Here is a 6,749-nt window from a genome sequence, read left to right on the forward strand (position 1 = left end):
TGACCAGCAAAATCTGCAGCAAAAATAGGGACCCCTAAGGGTCCGTTCACACAAGGGGATTTTGTGCATATTTCAGGCAGCGTATTTTCTGCAGAAAATCTGCAGGGGATTTTGCTACCATTGACTTTGATGGGTCTGCAAAAAATCTGCAAATCTGACACTATTGCAGGTTTTCTGATGATCTATTGAAGTCAATAGTAGCAAAATCCACGGAGGATTTTCTGCAGCAAAATCAGCTTGCGTTTACAGACCCCAAGGGCTCGTTCACATGGGCAGTATTTATTGTGAGTTAGACAAATGTGTCCTGCTGCGAGTTTGAATGGGGGTGGGCTCTCTATTGCAGATTTCCGGCAGCAGAATTTCCACTGTGGAAAATCAACCACAGACCCCATTGAAGGCCTGCATCCCTCCCCCTACCAATAATTGTAATGATACTTCAAATAGCGCCCCCAGCAGACTGCAGTGCACAGGGGGACCAGCCAGGTACAATCCCCTCCAATACACAGTCCCATGTAAATATCACTTCCCTACCTTAAACCTAGCATGTTCCTATGTAAATAAAATAACCCCCCTCTCCTACATACAGTCCTATATAAATAACACAACCTCCCTACACTATACAGTCCCATGTAAATAACACTACTCCCCTCTCCTATAGTCCTATATAAATAACACAACTCAACTCTCCTACATACAGTCCCATGTAAATACCACTACTCCACTCTCCTACATATAATCCTATATAAATAACACTACTCCCCTTCACTATACAGTCCCATGTAAATAACACCACCCCCTCTCTTCAACGTACAGTCCCATGTAAATAAGACTACTCCCCTCTCTTTAACAAACAGTCCCATGTAAATAACACCACCCCCTCTCTTCAACGTACAGTCCCATGTAAATTAGACTCCTCCCCTCTCTCTAACACACAGTCCCATGTAAATAATATCACTGCCCCCCAACACACTTATATACTATATAATAATGTAGCCCAGGAGGCCCCGCCCCTTCTCGATAAAGGCCCGCCCCTAACATGATGCCATTCCAGGAGCTACGGACCTAATGGTGGTGAGTGATCTTCCTCCTAAACTGCTCCATATAACTGCGGCCTCTTCCCCTGCCCAGTACACTGGGGAAGACAAGGAACAGCGGCCACAGTCAAGTCCAGCAGCCAAAGGATTCGGGCACAGGGTTGGTCCTGCAGGTGGACTGCTAAAGGGAACAGCGTTCCTGCTGTGAAAAAAGTGCAGGGACGCTGTTTCTATGAGTTCCTGCTGGACTCGAGCCCTGGCTTTCTTTCTGTGACACCCCTCATGTCCATTGAAAGCAACGGGCACTTAGTTTGCCTTGGTCCTACAGAAGGTGCCGGTCACTGACAGAATGCAATGGGATGCCTGATAGGGTTGCCACCTTTCTTGCAAAAAATAAAATACTGGCCATGCTAATTTGCATAATTATTTGATGTATGCGTGACATCACAGGAAGTGATAGAAGAGATACAATTCATATGCAGGGGATTGAAATGGCACAGGAACCCTGCCTGTTTGGCAGCTCGGGCCATGGCAGCCAGGGCTGGTGCAAGGATTTTTGTCACCCTAGGTAAAACCTCATTTTGCCACCACTTTGTCTCTGGCCCTTTGGTCTCACCCTTATTTGCTCCGCCCCCCTTTTTAATGACCGTTAGACTATGTTCACGCGTTAGGTTTTCCATGCAGAATTACACAGGAATATACAGCACGGAAATTCTGCTGCAGCAGAGTCCCATTAATTTCAATGGGATTCTGGTGCACAGTGCACACAGCAGAATTTCCGCACAGGAAATATCTGGCACAGAAATTCAATTTCTGGCATCCGCAGAAAGAGTAGACGTCTGTTCTTTCTGTGTATTCTGCTCAGAAATACATTTCCCCCTACGAGGCAGCAAATGTCTGAGCAATCTTAGCGCCAGCATATTCTGACACCGCTCCACTATCTTCAGGTTATCCGCACATACATTTTCTGTGTGGACATTTGGCCTTGTCAGCATAGCCTTACAATCAAAATGGAGTAGGTGGACCCTGTAAAAGTACATCCTGATGTGATTGGATGTATATTTACACCCTGTACATGATGCAAACAATGGAGCGGTGCTTGCATCATGTATGACAGGTCCTGGCAGCCAGGGACCTGCCAGTAGTGGCATTCATCAACGATCGCTCTAATGTTTGTCATTAACCCCTCAGATGCCGTGATCAAAGCAGATTATGGCAAGTGCGGCAATGCAGGCATTATATTCCAGGAACAAATCACCTGTGGCGATCTGGTAATCATTCAAAATGGTGGATGGAGGTCTTCTCACCTGCCTCCTCCGCTCTCCTAGAGTCCCGTTCATCAGAAAAAGGCTCATGCATAGAACTAGCTGGGTGTCCTATGGTTGCCTTGGTAACTGTACCACCCAGCATAAGTTGCCTTTCTCCGCACCGCATTATGTAGATCGGGCAGGAGAGCAGCTTTGGACACTTGTCATCTCCATATTGCTAACACTATTTTTCACATACAAATAAAATAAATGGGTCAAACAAATTAAAGAATGGTTTAAAAAGGGGAACTTTATTTATTATATATTAAAATGTTTGTGTAGGGATTTTATGTAACCTCCATCACTCACAAAGAGCGAACAGTAACTAACTCAGGACAGGAAAAACCTCCAGAGGGGAGGAAACCTGTAGGGAATCCATGGCTACTGTACTGCCCTTCCTCTGGGCATACTAAAGGAGGTTAGCTCTAGAATTTGGGCCAATGTGTCCGTGTATGTGCGTGATTTGAGGCGCTGTGCCTTCATCCAATTTCTTGCTGTAGGTCTGGAAATCTACGTCTTCATCCAACTTCTTGCTGTAGGTCCGGAAATGCTACTCCACATCCTGGAAATAGTGCATCTAAGATAGGAAAACAAAAGAGAGATTATTTACATGTTTATTATAGAAAAGCACATTGAACTGCACTAAAGACCTTTTGGACACAACAATGGGACACTTACCAGTCACAGTAGTGTATATGACTTTGCATTCTCGGTCCCTACAGTGTCCAGCACCGGCCCCTCACTGATGAAGAATGAGCAGGAGCAGTGTTATATCTGCTCAGTGCTGCTCTCTAGTGGACAATGGTTATGACATCACATGTGTGACACGCTGTTACCTCCTGGGAGTTCTATTTTAGTAGTGCTGCTCTCTGATTGGCTGAAAAACAAAAAAGATTTATAATATATTCTGAATGACTGTTATCTAAGGGATTTTGGGCAATTTTTTATTAAAATGGCGCTACTGGAGCAAAGGATGTCACTCATCAGACGTCCCGGCAGCCATTGATTTAAAGTCGTCGTGGCTCCTGCTGTCAGTTCAAGATCAGACACCATGGTCCTAGATTGACATACATCACCACTCAGTGGCGTAGCTATAGTGGTCGCAAGGGTCCGTAGCCCGGGGGGGCCCATGCGGCCCTCCTGCCACTTCACTATACTATGCTTTGCTATGCTACAGCAACAGGTCCCGGGCCCGCCGCTGCCAGCAAGTCGCCCGGGCCCGCCGCTGCAAGCCGCTCTGCCTCCGGCTTTCATTCATTGTGCCGACCTGGCGCCCCCAGATTGATTGCATCAGACAGAGCATGAAATACCTTTCACTGCTGCGCAGAGGCTCCTCCCCCAGCTTACGAGCGGTGCGCGGCCGTACAGATACGGTGGATGCGTAATGACGTTCCCAAAATCACAGCAAGGGGGCGTCACTAAGCTCTACGTCATTACGCGGCCGCTATTTCTGTATGGCCGCGCACCGCTCGTCATCTGGTGGAGCTGCGTAAGTTATCTCAACTCCGATGCGAATGGACCCGGGACACCGAAGAGCAATGAATGACCAGAGGCGGTGTGGTTGGGAAACAATGGTCTACTGGAGGGGAGACTACCTGACTACTGGGGGGGGGGGGGGGCGGTGATATTAGATATGGGGTCCAAAGGAGGGTGGGGAGGGGATGATATGAGATATGGGGTCCAGAGGAAGGGGGGGGGGATGATATGAGATATGGGGTCCAGAGGAGGGGGGGAGGAGGGATGATATGAGATATGGGGTCCAGAGGAGGGAGGGGGGGTGATATGAGATATGGGGTCCAGAGGAGGGGGGGAGGGATGATATGAGATATGGGGTCCAGAGGAGGGAGAGGAGGGATGATATGAGATATGGGGTCCACAGGAGGGGGGGAGGGATGATATGAGACATGGGGTCCAGGGCCGGACTGGGGTTGAAAACCAGCCCTGGAAATACAACAACCTAAAAAAAGAGTCCAAAAATGGCTCCTAAGAATACCTGGAAAAGGGGGGTCTAATGAGACAAAAGACCAAATATATAAACCTACAATACGCTAGAGAAAGCGTAACCCTTATACCCCAATAATGAAATACAAGTAATATAAAAATATATATGTAAATTTTATTAAATACAAAGACATAAATTAAAAAATATATGCATATAAGATGGGGAAAGAAAATTCACACACAGTCAATATAAATCCGTAGATATAAGTTGATAAAAATTCATCTCAATTTACAACATACAGTAATTGATAATAATAAAAGCAGGATAAAAAAATATATATAAAGGGAGAGTCCAGTAGGTGGATTAAAAAAATGTATCTATATATAGCGTAAATGGGGTATATACATATATATATATATATATATATATATATATATATATATATATATATATATACAGTGATCCCTCAACTTACAATGGCCTCAACATACAATAGTTTCAACATACAATGGTCTTTTCTGGACCATTATAAGTTGAAACCAGACTCAACATACAATGTACAGACAGTCCAGATCTGTGAAACGTGTCAATGGCCGGAAGAACTGACCAATCAGAATGGGCATTCACTGGTAAAACCCCTGTATTACTGAAGCGTATGCACTGACTGATGTCTGGTAGCGCCCCCTACAGTACAGGGAGGTATTACATGTTCTGTACATTGTACCTGTGCCAGGGTTAGCTGCTCCTTTGGACACCAGGTGAGGGCGGCTCCATGTTACTTTTTTAGGACACTGTGTGTGCTGTACAGGACCCTTAAGAAGCTCCTGTCCTCTACATAGACCAGTGTTTTCCCAAGCAGGGTGCCCCCAGCTGTTGCAAAACTTCAACTCCCAGCATGCCCGGACAGCCTTTGGCTGTCCGGGCATGCTGGGAGTTGTAGTTTTGCAACAGCTGGAGGCTCCCTGCTTGGGAAACACTGACATAGACAGTGATTTACAGCTCCCAGCAGATCTTTCTTACTTTTATATGTAAGGATTTGCTTTATCTGTATTAGTTATCTACTTATTTTTCTTTAATTCTCACTTTTTCCTATTTTTGGATGACATTTTGGTGGCTTCAGAACCAATTACCAGGTTTCCATAGAGTTATGGTCTCAACATACAATGGCCTCAACATTCAATGGTCGTCCTGGAACCAATTAATATTGTAACTTGAGGGACCACTGTATATATATAGTAAAAAAGGTATATAATAAAAAAAATATTCAAATAATATATCTATATGTATATATGTACAAAAGATAGGATTGAGTATACAAGGGTGAATGTATACAAAAAACGTATTATAATAGTATGGGCCAAACTGCAGAACTAAAGATAAAGTGCAAGTGCTGAAAAACTATAAACACTTCTTGCATGAGTGAAAAATATCACACAGTGTATAACTAAGCAAAGTGCAACGTGCTAAAATAACAGTGATATTGAAAAACATAACATGGGATGTGTTTGAGCAAAATGGAAGACAAAGGACATATAGATACCGGACTGAACCCTACGCCTGCTATGAGTCTCCAACGCGTTTCGCCCGCAGCCGGGCTTTCTCGAGGAGTGTGGTTTGTGGTCAAAAACTAGAATATTTATATGGATGTAAACCAATAAGAGCAGAGTAACGCACCTGTTTTGTGTAAAGGAAAAGTGCCGTGTACCGGTAATGAGGTAGGACGCCGCGGCACTGAAGGTGTAAAAAGTGAGGCTGGTAGTCTAAGTTCTAGAGTGCAGGGCTACATAAAGATGGCGCCTATGTCAGATATGGCATAGGATAATAAACTCCCCCAAAATGGCTGCCTCGGCGCATACTGCGCATGTGCACAGGTGATTTCGGCACTAGAGGGAAATGAGACTACACAAAGATGGCCACAATCGTAACTAAACAGAAAAAACTGAGAAATGAAGTATATATATATATATATATATATATATATATGTATATATATATATATAAGGAACTGCCCACTTGTATATATAGAAAAAACACAAGGCTGATGAAAGTAAATAAACTTGACTAGGGGATATTATAGCTGCTAAAGCCTACCATCCACCAACACCCCAAAGCCCCTCTTTGTAACGAGGAATCCCTTACCTTAAACATGACAGACACAGTGTTGGTGGTAACAAGGCCACAGCAGCCCCTTTATTAAATATCAAACCATAAATAACAATAAAACATTGTAAGGCAACCTTGTATGAACATCATACATAACATTGATTAAAACATTCTTAACATAAGTTAACCAATTAACATGTCCCTAATACAGGAGGAGGACCTGAAGGCACTGTTACCGAGCCCAAGTTAGAATGGGGCCTCACTTGCTCCTAGCCGTTAGCGCCTGCACAGGAGCACCATTTTGTGAGGCCCCCCAACCATCCTGGGAACCCATGTTCCCTTGCAGAATTTTCCATCGGGCTG

The 6,749-nt window shown here is 44.4% G+C and overlaps 1 long non-coding RNA gene across 1 annotated transcript; it reads right to left on the bottom strand.

The window, feature by feature from the left end:
- Positions 1-2,554: 2,554 nt before the first annotated feature.
- LOC130357600 (uncharacterized) lies at positions 2,555-5,972 on the bottom strand. Its single transcript, XR_008889189.1, has 3 exons — positions 5,958-5,972; positions 3,020-3,218; positions 2,555-2,918 (listed from the first exon to the last, which is right to left on the bottom strand). It is a non-coding gene; the product is annotated as an uncharacterized LOC130357600 (long non-coding RNA).
- Between the last annotated feature and the right edge of the window lie 777 nt (positions 5,973-6,749).

The sequence above is a fragment of the Hyla sarda genome, chromosome 2, assembly GCF_029499605.1.
Source record: "Hyla sarda isolate aHylSar1 chromosome 2, aHylSar1.hap1, whole genome shotgun sequence".
NCBI lineage: Eukaryota > Metazoa > Chordata > Amphibia > Anura > Hylidae > Hyla > Hyla sarda.